Consider the following 20,192-nt stretch of genomic DNA (forward strand, 5'->3'; position numbering starts at 1 on the left):
ACAAAATTCTTTCAGATTTTTGTGCAGATTTTAAATATTGTGTCTTCTGTTTGTTTTTAGCCACCCTTCCAGCTTTATATTTTTTTAGACTTTACAGAGCGACCTCCCCTTTATGGCGTGGGCGATGTCAAATGGGTGCTTGTTCATAACTTTGATTCCTCGTTGGAGTATTTTTTTGTCGAACTGAGGAGATTTAGAGCACCATTTGTTACAGGTTTTGGCTCTACCAAATGGCTCAACATGCCTATTGTGGCATTAGTTAATGTCTGTTATCTGCCTTATTCGCTTAAGGTGGAGTGTGTGAGGTGGGTCACTTGCTTTAGAAAATAGTTTATTCTCTGAAGCAGGATTCTTCAAAGTCCGTCCTGGAGACCAGATCTATGGTTTTCAAGATAACTACATTTAACTAAATGGGGATATGCTAAAAATCTGGCATGAATCCGTCTCTCCAGGACCGACTTTGAAGAACTCTGCTCTAAAGGCAAAGAGCATTAGATTCTAATAATCTTACATTTTTGAATACTAGTCAGTAGGACAGTTGTCTAAAGCTAGCAGTACTTTAGATGAGTGTCACATCAGAAACCTTGAAAAAGTTGGCCACGTTCACAACTGTTTGTTATTGTAGAATTACTTATAAATTTGAATGGTTAACCCCTTAGCTGTGGCGGCTATTCCGCTGCAGCGCTAGGGGGGAGGGGGGCCTTGCGGCGCTCGTGTACTCGTGACGGAACCGCTCTGTCACGAGCCTCGGGTGGGCTGTGCTTGTGACGGAGTGGTTCCGTCACAGCCCTACCCGCTCAATAGAAAGCGCTGCGCAGGCACGAAATCAGCGCCGCCCAGGCGCGGCGAGCGGACCGTGACGGAACCGCTCCGTCACCATCCCAGCCCACCCGAGGCTCGTGACGGAGCGGTTACGTCACGAGCATGGAATGGGTTAAAGGCTAGCCAGTAGATAACCTAAAACTTCACTGCTGCTGAAAGTGACATGTCTGGGTCATTGACTGCTCTGATGAGAGCCCAATGTCAGGAACTTAGTCGTGATTTGAAGCATAACGAAGTAAAGATTCAGCAAGTTGTCCTTTCTCTGTGAGATGCTCAATAACGATGGTATACTCCCTAATTTGAAACAACAAGCCATGACAAGTATATCTCTGTATACTTGTGATGCACCTCTCCACACAATATCCTAAAAGAGTCCCAAATTATGAGCCTTTTTGCTCAAAATGGCGATGGTATGTATGAGTGAGTATCCTCCCCACAGTCCATGTCTTCCTCAGATGGATGGTACACAAGGTTCAGATTAAAATATGCAGTGATCAGCCGATGGGCCGCAGAGAATTCCAGTTTTAACTAGTTAATGGCCAACTTCCGCTCGCGTGCACTGTTTTTATGGTCTGTAATTGTACACCTGCCGCCAGACAATCGTGTGAGCGTCACTAGAGGCTGTGGCTCCGCCCACATGATGGGAGCCTGGAGTACATGTTTTGATTGGCCTGACGGGTGCTTCCACAAAAAAGTGCTTGCCCTCCACGCAGCTGTGATCATTTTGTTTATTTATCCAGCAGACCTAGCACTTTCAGGGGCACACACGCACGCGCACAACATTTAAATGCTATTAACCCCTTAAGTGCTGCTGACGGCCAATGGTCGTCAGCAGCGCTACCTCCCCAGTGCTGCGCACGACCATTGAACGTCCATTCAGCACTAGTTCTAATGGACAGCGCAGCACTGGGGAGGAATGTGTAATAGCAGCTATGAGGTTAAAGTGTCTTAGATAACTAGGTAATCTATGTTGTTTTCTCTGGCAGCAGCACAGCTGGGAGGAGGGCAGTCATATAGAATTGTTATGTCCTGCTTGACAGTGGAACTGTCACCAGACCTTTTAACCTGTACAATATTATTCTACAGTTATTTGCTTCCACATAAATACAGATCTGTCCCCATGCTATTTACTTGTAATGCTACACATTACCATACACCATTCCTTTGAAGCCAGATTTATTGGCATTGCCAATGCTTCCTCTTTTCCTTGTGCAGTAGATTGATATAAACATTAAGCAATGAATAATGGTATTTTGATATTATCCGTAATCCAGTTCTTAACTAATATAACAAATGCTGAGTCACTGCTTGGTTGCACTTTTTCTATTTCTGAATCGAAGCAAGACGTAATGTATGTTGCTCAACACATATACACCTAAATACATCAAGAGAGCTGTTGATCCTCACTCTTCAGCCATTGGCTAACGCCAGACCTAAAAATGGAAACAACAAAGGCCTTTTGATTTTAATAAAATTGCATACAAAATGTACCTCTTAATCTACTGGTCTGTTGTGTAATTTCCATTTTTCTCCACCCACTGCAGCATACATCACGGGCAGCACATCAGCTGACTTCAGTCATTGGCAAAATGCACTATGAGTGGCGGCATTCTGCCCTTTTAAAAGAAGCGCATGTACACGGCCGATGCACTTAAGTGCGGTGGAGTCGGCTGGGGGGGGATTTCGAGAAACGACCACAATAGAAAATGAATTGTTTATTTGATTTTTCCCTTGTGGTTGTCTCTCGAAATCCACCCCCAGCTGACTCACCGCTCTTACCTGCTGTGGCTGCATGTACAAATTGTCATTCACTTCTCTGAAAGGGACTACTTACTGTGTGTCCTGCTTGACACCAATAACTTATTTTTGCTTTTAGCCACGCAGTTTTCATTTTGATGGGGGTTCGGTAGCTGTCAACAATGAAGTTTTACCAAAAACATGACAAAAAACTGTTGACAAGCCAAAAGGCTGTAAGTCACTGCCAGACCTTTTTGCCAATGCTTGTACAGAATTAGCCTTTGGATATGTTGGCTATTGTCAAAGACATGGCATTTCATGGAGAAAAGTACATGGAACTTTAGGTAGCCCCCTGCGATAACCCTCATTATTCTTCATCACCCTCTTCCCCCCCCCAGTGTCTGTTCCCCACCACAACCCATCCCCTGTGCAGGAAGGTGTCCTTTTGCCATCCGCTGCCCTCCTCTGTCTGCCATCTGACACCAGCATGCTTGTACTTTTGCAGTTACAAATCCATCAATCAAGTCGTAGAGCGCTTGTTACACGAGAGGGTATCCAGGCGCTTGCTGCAGGTATCAGTCAAAGAGCCAGGTCTTGAGCCCCTTCTTGAAGTGGGTCCATGAGGGTGCAGAGGTGGAGGGGGAGAGCGTTCCAGGCATTGATGATGGATGGGAAATAAACGTCCTCTGGAGTGGCAGCGGCGTATGCAAGGTGTCTGTGCGAGGGCGAGGTGTGTGGAGCGGAGGTTCATGGGAGGACGGTGGAAATGCAGTTGGTGGGTCATGTAGGGGCTCCTTAGTCGTGAGGGGCTTTGGCATGGGTAAGGAGCTTGAGTTGGAATCTCATCTGGACTGGGAGTCAGTGGAGGACTCCACTGACTCGGGCTCATGTGGGTTCTCTTTGGCAGGTTGAGGATCAGTGTGGCGGCAGCGTTCTGGATCGTCTGGAATCTTTGCACGAGTTCAGTGGTGGTTCCTGCATAGAGTGCATTGCGGTAGTCCAGTTGGCTGGTGATAAGAGCTGCTTCACTGTCTTACTGGTACTCAATGCTTTTTAAATTGCTTTACAAGCCTGGGCAAAGCAAAATGATTCCAAAATGGCTAACGAAGTTGCTGCTACCTATATGGTGGCCTTCTTGTAATGAGTTTATTTGAAAATCCATTAGAAAATGGCTACTTTATATGTGCACAGATGCCCAGCAACGTGTGTGGCCAAACAAAAAAAAATAACAAGCCCATTTGGTCATTGCCTCGTAACAAAGGTGAGGCCTTTAGGCTTTGCTGTTGCGTCTTTATGTTTTTTTTTAACCTGTGGCACGCAGTGCTTTAACCACATCAGTGCTCATGACGGAGCGGTTCCGTCATGAGCGCCGGTTGGGCTGTGCCCCGCCCGCTCAATAGAACCTTCAGCGCAGTGCGAACATTTGCGCCACGCTGAAGGGGTTAAATGGGTCGGTACTCACCGGTACTTAAGCTGAATACCGGCACTTTTCCACTGCCAAGGAGAGCACAGTACTCTGGGTCAAATTGATAGGGTGGGCACTGGGCCAGTGCCGAGGGCCAGCTGTGTTCCTGTTTTTTAGCAGCATGTTTGTCGTTTGTCTATCATTCAGCCGTGGCAAGCGGCACAACGAGACCTAAATGGCCTGCTGGAGGTCTCCTTCTGCGACAAGTGGGCCTCTGCTCCCTCCCCACCCAGATGGAAGCTCTTATTGTCCTCACCAGCCCCCTGCCGAGCCTCCATGCTGGGTCGCCTAGTTAGTGTATGGGACGTTTTCTACCTTGGGCTCAGTGATGTGTGCATACTGCATGAGGGACGGGAATGGCTTCTTAGGAACACAGGTGACACAGGCCATTTTGACCCCTTGGTCTTTCCCTGACTCACTTGCCCCTGTAAATCAACCCCCACTGTCCAACCGCCTGCTGTGACACTGAGTCCATGATGGGCGGGGATGAGGTGGTGGGGTTTACCTAGGCGGACTCACTGTTGCCCAGGTGAGGTGAGAGGCGGTCTACTGACCTTCCCATCAGAGGCCAGTATTGTTCTGCCCCTGACCTCTGCCATGCTGGACACTGCACATGTTCACGGCCCTGCAGTGCTGACTTGTCTGCCACTGAAAGCTTCCCGACCGCGTGGCCTTCTGCTGAGGAGAGAGGGCGGATGATGGGGTGAGAGAAGGTGAAGAGTGAAGGGACAGAGAAAAGAGAAGCAGAGCAGAGTTTAAAGGGGAAACAGACAGACAGAAGGGGTAAGCTCAGATAGAGCTGGGGAAGCGAATGAGAACACGAAAAGCAAGGAGAGTTGGAGGGTCTGTGAACCAAGAAGCCGAGCCTAAAAGGTCCTCATTAGAAAACCAAACTTTTGGATTGCACTGAACCAGACCAAGTGGTCATACGATACTAAATGTATGATAGATATCCTATCAGCCCACCCATTCGGCGGAGCCTCGTCATGTAGGACGTCTGGAGCCAGAATGGTGTGTCCAAGCCCAGTTGAATTGGCTAGACAGCACACAATTCTGGTTCATACAGTGGAAGTGTCCATGCCACTGGGCGGTGCTGGTAAAGTGCAGTGCAAACAAAAAAAGGTGAATAAGTGGTGTTAAAATGACGGTCGAGGCAAAAAAACTATTTATTGATATTCACCAGGACGCCAGATTAAAAAGAGATGTAGGACAGTGTGACAAAATCACTGTTTGCTTTGCTGTGTTGTTAAATAGGCCAACATGTTTCTGCCAACAGGTGAAACTACACCGGCATTCTTCAGGGCCACATACATCAGTTGTTGCTACTGCATAAGTACACTCTAATAGTAATATCTAAAGTGAAAAAGACAGACCAAAATGTAATAAAGGACTGTCAGACTAATGGTGTGGTCATAGGGACCATCCTACCGTATCCTCTCGAACCATTTGTTGATGGAGGATGCAGTCCCAGCAATATGTGGGAGTCAAGCCTCACCTCACCCGGCAACGGCTCGGAGATTGAGGCCCCGCTCTCTCCGTCGGTACCTCTCGGCTAAAACCAAAGCCGAAGGGGAGGCGAATGAGAAACCTATGGAAAGAGTACGAGAGGCACAGAGAAATGGAGAATGAAGGGATACAATTAGGGTAAAGAGAGTGGGATGGAGTTGGATACAAATGGGAAAGAAGTGAGGGGGAGGGATCGAGAGGTTAGAGATGTGAAGACTAAAGAGTGTTTGTCTGCTTTGTTTGTGAGAAATGAAATCCGAGCGGAAGAGAATCGGGGCATTCCGGAGGTATTTGAAAAGAAATGTGTGGAATGCGCGTTTGTGTGCGTGCACTCTTGAATATAAAAGGATTGCGCCAAATGCAAGTAAGCAGGAACAGTATGACCTTAAGAAGCTGCAAATATTAGAGCAAGGAAACATTACCATGTGGTGTTTGACTTTCATTTTGTGGAAGGAGTTAGCACATTTTGTGTATATTGATAAATTTCTCACAGCTTTTTGCATGGCCTCCAACTGGTGTCATTGTCCTCCTCTGCACATAGGAATAGTTTGACACAGCTATCCAAGACAAAATGAATACTCAACAAAAGTGTTTTTGTATCATCGTGTTTACCCACCTCTAAATCCGCCCACAACCACGCCCCTAGCTCAATTTAATGAGTAATCTGCACTTATTTTTTCCATTTAAAGCACTGGTGGCAGCAAGCTTTTAATGTGTTTTAATAAGAACTCAAAATGCACGCTATTGGCTTAGCTTGTAAGGTGTTGTAATTCTGCTGTTTCTCTGACTGAAGCCTCAGCGACCAGTCTCAATCGGAAATCTTAGCCTTGGTGTGAGGGAGCAGTGGAGTCCTTTTCAGATTCCGGCCCTTCAGTCCTTGGCCTCTTTGCTGATGCTGCCTTCAAGGGGGACATTGCTGTTTTTGTTCTGACTTCTAGAAGTTGGCTCATTGGTTGGTGCAGTAGCCGGCCATTAAGGGGGGGGGGAGGGAGGTCTATGGGGGCATTCGACTTTGAGCCAGTGGGTGGAAGTCTTTGGAGTCCCGCTGAGACGCCTTGGGTGGGTGGGTGGGGGGGGGGGATGTGACTTGTGCTGACGCGGAGGAGGATTAGGGCCATTTCCTCGACTGGTGAAGTTTCATCCACGGTAGCTCAAGAGCTCTAGGTTGGTCCCTCCTCTACCACAGGGGCGTAGCTTTCTTTGGTGCAGCTGGTGCAGTGGCGCCGGGCCTTGAACCCTGATAATGTATCGTTCAGACAGCAGCCAGGGGTCTTATTCTCTTCTTTGCACTAGGGCTCAGAAGACAGACAGACACACATACACACCTTCAGAGTGTTGCCCTTTAAAAACAACTGAAAACTAATGTTTCACTTTTTCTGTTTTCTTTAGATTCAACAAGGAGATATTTGAGCACCAAGGTAAAGAAAACATCATTTCTTGTTGAACCTTTTGAACTTTTCATCTGCATTATAGAAGTGTTGTGGTTGTTTTTTTTAAAAACTTGTATACATTTGTTTGAGAGATTATTTTAATCCGCATTTCAAGAGCATGGATGGGCGATCACAACGCAGTATGGACAGCAACGCATCAGCTTTCACGGGAGATCTTTTATCGCATTTAATGTAATTGCATACAGGGCCGGTCCTAGAACTTCTGGGGCCCCGGGCGAAAGGGAAGATGTGAGGCCCCTCTAATTTTCATGTAAAATCCAGTCGCGGCCAGCATGACTCGCGGGTGGGAATTCTTGCAGGGGTTCGCGCGGAGGGTAATTTAAAAAAAAAATAAACGTACCTTCCCAGTCATCTCTGCTCCTGACCTGCTCTCTTTCTTTCCTGCCTCTGGCAGGAACAGGAAGCAGGCAGCCTCCCTCTCCTAAGCCAATGAGAATGCTGCAATGGCAGCATTGTGATTGGTTGGGCCGCTGACCAGCCAGTCGCCTATGGGGAGGACATTTTCTCCATGTAGGGTGCATTGGTGCCTACATGGAGAAAGGCTAGAGTGTGCATGACTGTTTGGTCGATCCTGGAGGGCCGACCAACAGTCAGGGCCTTTATCAGGGGGCAAGGCAATCCTCCCCTGCCCTAAAGCAGACCCGCCCGCCCCCAACCAAACCCTTCTGCTTTCTCGCAGTGCGAGTAGCAGAAACATAAAATGGTAGTTTTAGCATTTTGTGTTTCAGCTTCTCACACTGCGAGAAAGCAGTGGGGCAACGCACATCCGCCCTAATGGAGGGCGGCTCCCTTGGTAACATCACAAGAAGTGACATCACAGAAAGTGACATCGAAGGACTATTGATCTTATTTGGCAACCCTGAAGAGACCTAACATCGATATCAGTAACATGGACAAAAAGATAAATATACAAATGAAATAAGTCCATATAGTTTAAAACTGTATTAAATGGATTACCTTTGTCACATTGGATGGAAAAGCTAGGTGCAGGTCTCACAAAGATGTATATTGTTTACTCCTCAACTGATTGTTTCCAGATGAGTGCATGATACAATTTCCAGTTCTGCTCCATAAAGGGGGGAGATCCTGTGAGGTAATGATAGCGCTGGGATGCCTGAGGGTAGCCATGCGCTTAACAAGAATTAATAATAATAATAATAATGAGGGGCGGGATCATTCAAAATATAAAATGATACAAGAGAAAACCTCTCACACCATGGATATAATTTCAAATTTCAAAAGGCTCTCTTATCTTTCTGTGCCATTATTGTGCTACCTTAGGATGACATTAATACTTTGTAATTTGTTTTAACATAAATCCTCTCTCTAACCAGTATCTCCACACACATGCTAAGAGACGTAGGACAATCTTTTTTTGTGTGTAGGCTCTTTACTCGCCAGAATTATGTTAAGTGTAAAATACAACACATATAATAAAAAACATAAGGCCCAAGGAAGAGAATGACATTTGGACATCACAGAACAGGATCATGGCTGCAAGGTGTAGGAGAGCAGGCCTGCCGTCGTGCAAGCAAGGCAAATTGTGACTCCACACTACCCTCTAGTCACTGACTGAGCAGTAAAATACATCCATAATTTGGGTGCATTGGACAGATAACCCCAAAAGACCATGGTCCCATTGCACTTTCTACGCTATTGATAGCTAGGCCCTTCAGATGTCGCCTCTTGCCCTAAGCATGGAATTCATGAATCTGTGCTGCCTCTCAGCATTGGACGATGACAGTGATACCTAGGGGCGGGTGGGCCTTCTGTGAGCTGCACAGCAGTACTGGATCTTGGCTCTGTGGTGCATGGGAGAAGAAACCAGTGAACTAGTAATGTTGCCATGGACCGTGATGCAAGAAAGAGCCCTGGTGCCACTGCACCTGCTGCACTATTGTTAACTACACCCCCTGAGAGAGGACCCCTGGGCCTCATAGCCATGTTCCAGTGCTGCTTATCTCATAGGAGGGCGCCTCCTCTTGTGAGTGTCCAACCATGGCTGTGATGCCCATGGGAGGCAGGGCCTCTTGCAGGCCTAACGGCTCTGTAAAATGGCTGGGAGGCCCATGAAAGAGAGGGCTGTAGCGCACCAGTGGTGCCATGGTGCAAAGTGAAAGCATCTCTCACCCTCGTCCACTGGCTGCACAGTACAGTAAAGCCATATTATGGAAAGATTGAGCTCTTAATATGCCTGAGCCTGGTGTCATGCCACCTGCTGCACTACCGATTGCTATTCCTCTGTTAGAGACACATGCACAGGGCCAGGGTCCAGCACTGTAAGAAAATTTTTTATGGACCCAGGGGTGGGGGCCCACACAAGGAGCGCCCCTCTCGTGTGCCTCTCATACATGGTGTAGCATTGAAAGGATTAGGATAGACCCATAGGCCTATCAGCACCGAACCATGGCTATGAGACCAAGGGGGAGGGGCCCTCTGCAAGGCCTTTTAGTGCTACACCATGGCTTCAAGGTGTGGACCCCCTCACCATGAGCCCGAGCTGTAAGGCCCAGGGGAGGGTGGTTCCATCCACTTGCATTTACAAAGTTACAGACCTAAACGCAAACTACAACAAATTGCCAAAAAAACGGCTTAGCACGGGGAAAGGCCTAGCAGTAAAGAGAGTTAAGGACCTTGTACCCCCCAAGAAATCACATTAGCCAGTGCTTGAACATGGGTGATGGAGTCCAATCTTTAGCCTAAGATTTTGTACTGGGATAGCAGAGCTTAGGCTACAAACTTTCTGTAAAATCTTCCCTTTGTATACATTTCAAATAGGCCAATTAAAAATGGGCATACACTCAAACGAATACCTTTGGGTAGGCAACATTTTTATTTTATATATTTGCATTCGATGTTTAAAGTGTTTTTCTCTCCATAGATTTGTTTAAAAAAAAAGTTGTAAAACGTAGCCTATGGCTTAAACTACTAGACACGGTCCTGCCCAAATAGACATAATTTTTCACAATCAAGTTTTTCGTGACTACTAATTAAAAGGTAACACTTTTTCCCCTCAAAGCTTTGGGGACGCGTAACATTCATGCACGACTGAAATGAGGAGTAGAACACTATGAACTCTCCACCAGTGGAGCCTGCAAAACACTTAACAGTTTTAACTGACCTGACTCACAGCTCCTGGACTTTGGACCACAGAGATTGAAAGCTATTTACATCTAAATTACGGAAGGTGCTCCTGGCCCTGCATGGTGCGTGCCCCCCTCGTGTGCTATAACACCTTCCATTCAGCCACTGACCATAATCTCTTTTGCAGCTCATCAGCATCTGTGAGAGTTGCTTGTCTTCATAAATTGTTTAACCACTGTCAGCCCCCCCCCCGCCCCCCCCACCCCCCCTCCCCCCCCCCCCCCCCGCCGCCGCCCCGAAATGCGTGCTAATTGGCACTGGAGTGGGAAGTGGACGGCATCCCCAATTACAAATGCAGACGGGCCTCGCGTTAACATGTGGGCTGCACGGCCCAGGGGAGGGGGGCCTCTTCCCCATTTCCTACACACGCCTGCGAAGCCCAGGGGAGAGGCAGCCCTTCTCTGGGCCTCACGGCGGCCGGTGGGGAAACACTTTTGCGAGGCCCCCTGTTGATGGGCTGAGCTCGGGGCCCTGTGCAGCCGCCCATGCTGCCCATGCCTAGCGCCGGCCCTGATTGCATATTGTCCATCTAGGTACCGCACATCACAAACGGAGTCCGATTAAATCATGTACCTATCCAGTGTAATTGAATTGTTTATTATCGGCCTCTGCAGAATGAAAGGCTGGATTGTTCAGGCTAGTAAAAGTCTTCCAGCTTGTTGCTTGCAGTTTGCACAGGTGTGCCACACACACCGCAGTCTCACAGTGGGTGATAGTGCCAGGTTTGCAGTTTTCACAGGTGTGCCTCACACACCGCAGTCTCACAGCCGGTAAAAGCACCAGGTTTACATTTTGCATAGGTGTGCCACACACACTGCAGTCTCACAGCCAGGGAAAGTTCCAGGTTTACAGTTTGCACAGGTGTGCCATACACACCGCAGTCTCACAGCCGATGAAAGCGCCAGGTTTTCAGTTTGCACAGGTGTGCCACACACACCACAGTCTCACAGCCAGTGAAAGCGCCAGGGTTGCAGTTTACCCAGGTGTGCCACACACACCGCAGTCTCATAGCCGGTGAAAGCGCCAGGTTTAGAGTTTGCATAGGTGTGCCACACACACCGCAGTCTCACAGTGGGTGATAGCGCCAGGCTTGCAGTTTGCACAGTTGTGCCGCACACACCGCAGTCTCATAGCCGGTAATGCCGCCAGGTTTGCAGTTTGCACAGTTGTGCCGCACACACCGCAGTCTCATAGCCGGTAATGCCGCCAGGTTTGCAGTTTGCACAGGTGTGCCCCACACACCGCAGTCTCACAGCCGGTGAAAGTGCTAGGTTGACCATTTGCATAGGTGTGCCAAACACACTGCAGTCTCACAGCCGGTGAAAGCGACAGGTTTACAGTTTGCATAGGTGTGCCACACACACCGCAGACTCACAGCCGGTGAAAGCGCCAGGTTTGCAGTTTGCCGCACACACCGCAGTCTCACAGCCGGTGATAGTGCCAGGTTTGCAGTTTACCCAGGTGTGCCCCCCACACCGCAGTCTCACAGCCAGTGAAAGCGCCAGGGTTGCAGTTTGCATAGGTGTGCCACACACACCGCAGTCTCACAGCCGGTGAAAGTGCCAGGTTTACAGTTTGCATAGGTGTGCCACACACACCGCAGTCTCACAGTGGGTGATAGCGCCAGGCTTGCAGTTTACCCAGGTGTGCCCCCCACACCGCAGTCTCACAGCCAGTGAAAGCGCCAGGGTTGCAGTTTACCCAGGTGTGCCCCCCACACCGCAGTCTCACAGCCAGTGAAAGCGCCAGGGTTGCAGTTTACCCAGGTGTGCCCCCCACACCGCAGTCTCACAGCCGGTGATAGTGCCAGGTTTGCAGTTTACCCAGGTGTGCCCCCCACACCGCAGTCTCACAGCCAGTGAAAGCGCCAGGGTTGCAGTTTGCATAGGTGTGCCACACACACCGCAGTCTCATAGCCGGTGAAAGCGCCAGGTTTAGAGTTTGCATAGGTGTGCCACACACACCGCTGTCTCGCAGCCGGTGAAAGCGCCAGGTTTACAGTTTGCACAGGTGTGCCATACACACCGCAGTCTCACAGTGGGTGATAGTGCCAGGTTTACAGTTTGCATAGGTGTGCCACACACACCACAGTCTCACAGCCGGTGAAAGCGCCAGGTTTACAGTTTGCATAGGTGTGCCACACACACCGCAGTCTCACAGCCGGTGAAAGTGCCAGGTTTACAGTTTGCCGCACACACCGCAGTCTCACAGCCGGTGATAGTGCCAGGTTTGCAGTTTACCCAGGTGTGCCCCCCACACCGCAGTCTCACAGCCAGTGAAAGCGCCAGGGTTGCAGTTTGCATAGGTGTGCCACACACACCGCAGTCTCATAGCCGGTGAAAGCGCCAGGTTTAGAGTTTGCATAGGTGTGCCACACACACCGCTGTCTCGCAGCCGGTGAAAGCGCCAGGTTTACAGTTTGCATAGGTGTGCCACACACACCGCAGTCTCACAGTGGGTGATAGCGCCAGGCTTGCAGTTTGCACAGTTGTGCCGCACACACCACAGTCTCATAGCCGGTAATGCCGCCAGGTTTGCAGTTTGCACAGGTGTGCCCCACACACCGCAGTCTCACAGCCGGTGAAAGTGCTAGGTTGACAGTTTGCATAGGTGTGCCACACACACTGCAGTCTCACAGCCGGTGAAAGCGACAGGTTTACAGTTTGCATAGGTGTGCCACACACACCGCAGACTCACAGCCGGTGAAAGCGCCAGGTTTGCAGTTTGCCAAGGTGCGCCCCACACACCGCAGTCCCACAGCCGGTGAAAGCACCAGGTTTGCAGTTTCCACAGGTGTGCCCCACAAACCGCAGTCCCACAGCCGGTGAAAGCACCAGGTTTGCAGTTTGCATAGGTGTGCCACACACACCGTAGTCTCACAGCTGGTGAAAGCGCCATGCTTGTAGTTTGCACAGGTGTGCCGCACACACCGCAGTCTCACAGCCGGTGAAAGCGCCAGGTTTAGAGTTTGCACAGGTGTGCCACACACACCGCAGTCTCACAGCCGGTGAAAGCGCCAGGGTTGCAGTTTGCATAGGTGTGCCACACACACCGCAGTCTCACAGTGGGTGATAGCGCCAGGCTTGCAGTTTGCACAGTTGTGCCGCGCACACCGCAGTCTCACATCGGTAAAAGCGCCAGGTTTGCAGTTAGCACAGGTGTGCCCCACACACCGCAGTCCCACAGCCGGTGAAAGCGCCAGGTTTGCAGTTTGCATAGGTGTGCCCCACACACCGCAGTCTCACAGCCGGTAATGCTGCCAGGTTTGCAGTTTCCACAGGTGTGCCCCACACACCGCAGTCTCAAAGCCGGTGGAAGCGCTAGGTTTACAGTTTGCATAGGTTTGCCACACACACCGCAGTCTCACAGCCGGTGAATGCGCCAGGTTTACAGTTTGCACAGGTGTGCCATACACACCGCAGTCTCACAGTGGGTGATAGTGCCAGGTTTACAGTTTGCATAGGTGTGCCACACACACCACAGTCTCACAGCCGGTGAAAGCGCCAGGTTTACAGTTTGCATAGGTGTGCCACACACACCGCAGTCTCACAGCCGGTGAAAGTGCCAGGTTTACAGTTTGCCGCACACACCGCAGTCTCAGAGCCGGTGATAGTGCCAGGTTTGCAGTTTACCCAGGTGTGCCCCCCACACCGCAGTCTCACAGCCAGTGAAAGCGCCAGGGTTGCAGTTTACCCAGGTGTGCCACACACACCGCAGTCTCATAGCCGGTGAAAGCGCCAGGTTTAGAGTTTGCATAGGTGTGCCACACACACCGCAGTCTCACAGTGGGTGATAGCGCCAGGCTTGCAGTTTGCACAGTTGTGCCGCACACACCGCAGTCTCATAGCCGGTAATGCCGCCAGGTTTGCAGTTTGCACAGGTGTGCCCCACACACCGCAGTCTCACAGCCGGTGAAAGTGCTAGGTTGACAGTTTGCATAGGTGTGCCACACACACTGCAGTCTCACAGCCGGTGAAAGCGACAGGTTTACAGTTTGCATAGGTGTGCCACACACACCGCAGTCTCACAGCCGGTGAAAGTGCCAGGTTTACAGTTTGCATAGGTGTGCCACACACACCGCAGTCTCACAGTGGGTGATAGCGCCAGGCTTGCAGTTTACCCAGGTGTGCCCCCCACACCGCAGTCTCACAGCCAGTGAAAGCGCCAGGGTTGCAGTTTACCCAGGTGTGCCCCCCACACCGCAGTCTCACAGCCAGTGAAAGCACCAGGGTTGCAGTTTACCCAGGTGTGCCCCCCACACCGCAGTCTCACAGCCGGTGATAGTGCCAGGTTTGCAGTTTACCCAGGTGTGCCCCCCACACCGCAGTCTCACAGCCAGTGAAAGCGCCAGGGTTGCAGTTTGCTTAGGTGTGCCACACACACCGCAGTCTCATAGCCGGTGAAAGCGCCAGGTTTAGAGTTTGCATAGGTGTGCCACACACACCGCTGTCTCGCAGCCGGTGAAAGCGCCAGGTTTACAGTTTGCATAGGTGTGCCACACACACCGCAGTCTCACAGCCGGTGAATGCGCCAGGTTTACAGTTTGCACAGGTGTGCCATACACACCGCAGTCTCACAGTGGGTGATAGTGCCAGGTTTACAGTTTGCATAGGTGTGCCACACACACCACAGTCTCACAGCCGGTGAAAGCGCCAGGTTTACAGTTTGCATAGGTGTGCCACACACACCGCAGTCTCACAGCCGGTGAAAGTGCCAGGTTTACAGTTTGCCGCACACACCGCAGTCTCACAGCCGGTGATAGTGCCAGGTTTGCAGTTTACCCAGGTGTGCCCCCCACACCGCAGTCTCACAGCCAGTGAAAGCGCCAGGGTTGCAGTTTGCATAGGTGTGCCACACACACCGCAGTCTCATAGCCGGTGAAAGCGCCAGGTTTAGAGTTTGCATAGGTGTGCCACACACACCGCTGTCTCGCAGCCGGTGAAAGCGCCAGGTTTACAGTTTGCATAGGTGTGCCACACACACCGCAGTCTCACAGTGGGTGATAGCGCCAGGCTTGCAGTTTGCACAGTTGTGCCGCACACACCGCAGTCTCATAGCCGGTAATGCCGCCAGGTTTGCAGTTTGCACAGGTGTGCCCCACACACCGCAGTCTCACAGCCGGTGAAAGTGCTAGGTTGACAGTTTGCATAGGTGTGCCACACACACTGCAGTCTCACAGCCGGTGAAAGCGACAGGTTTACAGTTTGCATAGGTGTGCCACACACACCGCAGACTCACAGCCGGTGAAAGCGCCAGGTTTGCAGTTTGCCCAGGTGCGCCCCACACACCGCAGTCCCACAGCCGGTGAAAGCACCAGGTTTGCAGTTTGCATAGGTGTGCCACACACACCGTAGTCTCACAGCTGGTGAAAGCGCCAGGCTTGTAGTTTGCACAGGTGTGCCGCACACACCGCAGTCTCACAGCCGGTGAAAGCGCCAGGTTTAGAGTTTGCACAGGTGTGCCACACACACCGCAGTCTCACAGCCGGTGAAAGCGCCAGGGTTGCAGTTTGCATAGATGTGCCACACACACCGCAGTCTCACAGTGGGTGATAGCGCCAGGCTTGCAGTTTGCACAGTTGTGCCGCGCACACCGCAGTCTCACATCGGTAAAAGCGCCAGGTTTGCAGTTAGCACAGGTGTGCCCCACACACCGCAGTCCCACAGCCGGTGAAAGCGCCAGGTTTGCAGTTTGCATAGGTGTGCCCCACACACCGCAGTCTCACAGCCGGTAATGCTGCCAGGTTTGCAGTTTCCACAGGTGTGCCCCACACACCGCAGTCTCAAAGCCGGTGGAAGCGCTAGGTTTACAGTTTGCATAGGTTTGCCACACACACCGCAGTCTCACAGCCGGTGAATGCACCAGGTTTACAGTTTGCACAGGTGTGCCATACACACCGCAGTCTCACAGTGGGTGATAGTGCCAGGTTTACAGTTTGCATAGGTGTGCCACACACACCACAGTCTTACAGCCGGTGAAAGCGCCAGGTTTACAGTTTGCATAGGTTTGCCACACACACCGCAGTCTCACAGCCGGTGAATGCGCCAGGTTTACAGTTTGCACAGGTGTGCCATACACACCGCAGTCTCACAGTGGGTGAAAGTGCCAGGTTTACAGTTTGCATAGGTGTGCCACACACACCACAGTCTCACAGCCGGTGAAAGTGCCAGGTTTACAGTTTGCCGCACACACCGCAGTCTCACAGCCGGTGATAGTGCCAGGTTTGCAGTTTACCCAGGTGTGCCCCCCACACCGCAGTCTCACAGCCAGTGAAAGCGCCAGGGTTGCAGTTTACCCAGGTGTGCCACACACACCGCAGTCTCATAGCCGGTGAAAGCGCCAGGTTTAGAGTTTGCATAGGTGTGCCACACACACCGCAGTCTCACAGTGGGTGATAGCGCCAGGCTTGCAGTTTGCACAGTTGTGCCGCACACACCGCAGTCTCATAGCCGGTATGCCGCCAGGTTTGCAGTTTGCACAGGTGTGCCCCACACACCGCAGTCTCACAGCCGGTGAAAGTGCTAGGTTGACAGTTTGCATAGGTGTGCCACACACACTGCAGTCTCACAGCCGGTGAAAGCGACAGGTTTACAGTTTGCATAGGTGTGCCACACACACCGCAGACTCACAGCCGGTGAAAGCGCCAGGTTTGCAGTTTGCCCAGGTGCGCCCCACACACCGCAGTCCCACAGCCGGTGAAAGCACCAGGTTTGCAGTTTGCATAGGTGTGCCACACACACCGTAGTCTCACAGCTGGTGAAAGCGCCAGGCTTGTAGTTTGCACAGGTGTGCCGCACACACCGCAGTCTCACAGCCGGTGAAAGCGCCAGGGTTGTAGTTTGCATAGGTGTGCCACACACACCGCAGTCTCACAGTGGGTGATAGCGCCAGGCTTGCAGTTTGCACAGTTGTGCCGCACACACCGCAGTCTCATAGCCGGTAATGCCGCCAGGTTTGCAGTTTGCACAGGTGTGCCCCACACACCGCAGTCTCACAGCCGGTGAAAGTGCTAGGTTGACAGTTTGCATAGGTGTGCCACACACACTGCAGTCTCACAGCCGGTGAAAGCGACAGGTTTACAGTTTGCATAGGTGTGCCACACACACCGCAGTCTCACAGCCGGTGAAAGTGCCAGGTTTACAGTTTGCATAGGTGTGCCACACACACCGCAGTCTCACAGTGGGTGATAGCGCCAGGCTTGCAGTTTACCCAGGTGTGCCCCCCACACCGCAGTCTCACAGCCAGTGAAAGCGCCAGGGTTGCAGTTTACCCAGGTGTGCCCCCCACACCGCAGTCTCACAGCCAGTGAAAGCACCAGGGTTGCAGTTTACCCAGGTGTGCCCCCCACACCGCAGTCTCACAGCCGGTGATAGTGCCAGGTTTGCAGTTTACCCAGGTGTGCCCCCCACACCGCAGTCTCACAGCCAGTGAAAGCGCCAGGGTTGCAGTTTGCTTAGGTGTGCCACACACACCGCAGTCTCATAGCCGGTGAAAGCGCCAGGTTTAGAGTTTGCATAGGTGTGCCACACACACCGCTGTCTCGCAGCCGGTGAAAGCGCCAGGTTTACAGTTTGCATAGGTGTGCCACACACACCGCAGTCTCACAGCCGGTGAATGCGCCAGGTTTACAGTTTGCACAGGTGTGCCATACACACCGCAGTCTCACAGTGGGTGATAGTGCCAGGTTTACAGTTTGCATAGGTGTGCCACACACACCACAGTCTCACAGCCGGTGAAAGCGCCAGGTTTACAGTTTGCATAGGTGTGCCACACACACCGCAGTCTCACAGCCGGTGAAAGTGCCAGGTTTGCAGTTTACCCAGGTGTGCCCCCCACACCGCAGTCTCACAGCCAGTGAAAGTGCCAGGTTTGCAGTTTACCCAGGTGTGCCCCCCACACCGTAGTCTCACAGCTGGTGAAAGCGCCAGGCTTGTAGTTTGCACAGGTGTGCCGCACACACCGCAGTCTCACAGCCGGTGAAAGCGCCAGGGTTGTAGTTTGCATAGGTGTGCCACACACACCGCAGTCTCACAGTGGGTGATAGCGCCAGGCTTGCAGTTTGCACAGTTGTGCCGCACACACCGCAGTCTCATAGCCGGTAATGCCGCCAGGTTTGCAGTTTGCACAGGTGTGCCCCACACACCGCAGTCTCAAAGCCGGTGGAAGCGCTAGGTTTACAGTTTGCATAGGTTTGCCACACACACCGCAGTCTCACAGCCGGTGAATGCGCCAGGTTTACAGTTTGCACAGGTGTGCCACACACACACCGCAGTCTCACAGTGGGTGATAGTGCCAGGTTTACAGTTTGCATAGGTGTGCCACACACACCACAGTCTCACAGCCGGTGAAAGCGCCAGGTTTACAGTTTGCATAGGTGTGCCACACACACCGCAGTCTCACAGCCGGTGAAAGTGCCAGGTTTACAGTTTGCCGCACACACCGCAGTCTCATAGCCGGTGAAAGCGCCAGGTTTAGAGTTTGCATAGGTGTGCCCCCCACACCGCAGTCTCACAGCCAGTGAAAGCGCCAGGGTTGCAGTTTGCATAGGTGTGCCACACACACCGCTGTCTCGCAGCCGGTGAAAGCACCAGGTTTACAGTTTGCATAGGTGTGCCACACACACCGCAGTCTCACAGTGGGTGATAGCGCCAGGCTTGCAGTTTGCTAAACTTTTTGGAAGGTGTTTTCATGCCGTGTTCATATTTATAAAGCACTTGACACTCTAACCAAGGAGGCACAGGGATCTCATGGGGAACAGGAGGCCCCATGGGTGACGCTCCAGGTCAGCCGAAGAGCCAGGTCTTGAGGCTCTTCCTGAAGGTGTGCAGAGTAGGGGAGCATCTGATGTGGACCGGTAGCTAGTCCAAGGCTTTAGCTGCGACGTAGGAGATGGGTCTGCAACCAGCTCTGGTTATTTTCTTTTTTATTCAAAAAGCTTTATTCGACAGCTTGTCATAAAAACATTAAACAACTTATCTTTACATCAATAAATACTAAGCTTAAAATGCAATCCGATATTAAAACTCACAGCTCGGCTCTGGTTATGCGGATGCACATTGTTTCAGCTAGGTCGAGCTCGGCGGAGCAGAGTTTTTTTTTTTAGGTACGTGGAAGAAGACTCTTTCGTTGAGGTATTTCAGCCTGGTGTTGTGGAGCGACTTATAGGCGTGGTAAGAAGCTTGAAGGTTACTCTCTTCACGGCGATGAGCCAGTGAAGGTCTCGCAGGTGTTGGGAGATGTGCTCATGTCGTGGGATACCGATGACGAGTTTGGCCGCTGTGTTCTGGATAGTCTGGAGTGTGCGTAGCAGGGATTTGTTGATTCCAGCTTTGAGGGCTTTTCCATAGTCCAGTCTGCTTGTTAGGAGTGCGTGGGTGACGGTCTTTCTGGCTTCGGGGGGATCGACTTGAAGGTCTTGTGGAGGGTGTTGAAGCAGGTGGAACCGACGGCCTTGATCTGGCGGGACATGGTGAGGGAGGTGTAGAGTATGATGCCAAGGATCTGGACGTGGTCCATGGTAGCGGGTGGGTTGCTGAGGCTGGTGAGCCACCAGGTGTTGTCACAAGCTGAGGTAGTGGGTCCAAGCACGAGGACTTCTGTCTTCTCGGAGTTGAGCTACAGACAGCTGCTGCTCATCCAAGCTGCAATATCTTTAATTTCCTCCTGGAAGCTGAGTCTGGTGGCCTCAGGACCTTCATGAGGGAGAGATGAGCTGGGTGTCGTCGGCTTAGGATACTATGCTGAGTCCATGCTATCTGACCATGGCGGCGAGGGGGGGCCATGTAGATATTAAAGAGCTTGAGACTGAGCGATGATCTTTGGGGGGTACTCAGCAGTTTATCTCTGTGGGTTCGGAGAGGAAGGGCGTGAGTCTGATCCTTTGGGTTCAGCCGGCGAGGAAGGAGCAGAGCCAATCGAGGGCGGTTCTCTGTATGCTAGAGTTTTGGCGTGTGGCTGTGAGAGTGCAGTGGGAGACTGTGTCAAAGGCTGCGGAGAGGTCTAGTAGGATGAGGGTCATGATGTGGCCTTAGTCGAGAAGCGTGCAGATGACGTCTTTGGCTGCGAGG

At 51.5% G+C, this 20,192-nt stretch overlaps 1 protein-coding gene across 2 annotated transcripts in view; it reads left to right on the plus strand.

The window, feature by feature from the left end:
• TBC1D5 (TBC1 domain family member 5) overlaps positions 1 to 20,192 on the plus strand; it is a 1,888,005-nt gene that overhangs the window by 365,784 nt on the left and 1,502,029 nt on the right. For both annotated transcript variants that reach the window (XM_086942181.1, XM_086942182.1), the window contains one exon: positions 6,920 to 6,948. The gene's annotated coding sequence lies outside the window, so the exon portion shown is untranslated. The remainder of the gene's footprint in view (positions 1 to 6,919; positions 6,949 to 20,192) is intronic.

The sequence above is a fragment of the Lissotriton vulgaris genome, chromosome 10, assembly GCF_964263255.1.
Source record: "Lissotriton vulgaris chromosome 10, aLisVul1.2, whole genome shotgun sequence".
NCBI classification, from domain to species: Eukaryota; Metazoa; Chordata; class Amphibia; order Caudata; family Salamandridae; genus Lissotriton; species Lissotriton vulgaris.